This window comes from Morus notabilis, unplaced genomic scaffold (genome assembly GCF_000414095.1).
Source record: "Morus notabilis unplaced genomic scaffold, ASM41409v2 Scaffold1383, whole genome shotgun sequence".
NCBI classification, from domain to species: domain Eukaryota; kingdom Viridiplantae; phylum Streptophyta; class Magnoliopsida; order Rosales; family Moraceae; genus Morus; species Morus notabilis.
The window spans coordinates 118,851-119,141 of NW_010366099.1; positions in this window are offsets into that span (position 1 = coordinate 118,851).

A 291-nucleotide genomic window follows, 5' to 3' on the forward strand; every position below is an offset into this window, starting at 1 on the left:
TATATACCTACAAACTTAACTCAAATGAAAAGAATTAAGTCGTATTCATTAAGCTTACTGCAATTTGATCTCGTACTTCATCCATTTCCAGTGATAGTAAAGCTTCATTCTCTTCTACATTATTGTCATCTGGTTGATTCTCTTCATAAACGAAATCATCTAGATTATCCTCGACCCTTTGAAAATGTAGATCACGCTTACGATGCTTCCTAATGTAGTTATGGAGCGCCATTGTAGCAATAACTATTTTCACTTGCTTTGCAAACGCATAATTTGGCATGTCTTTCAAAA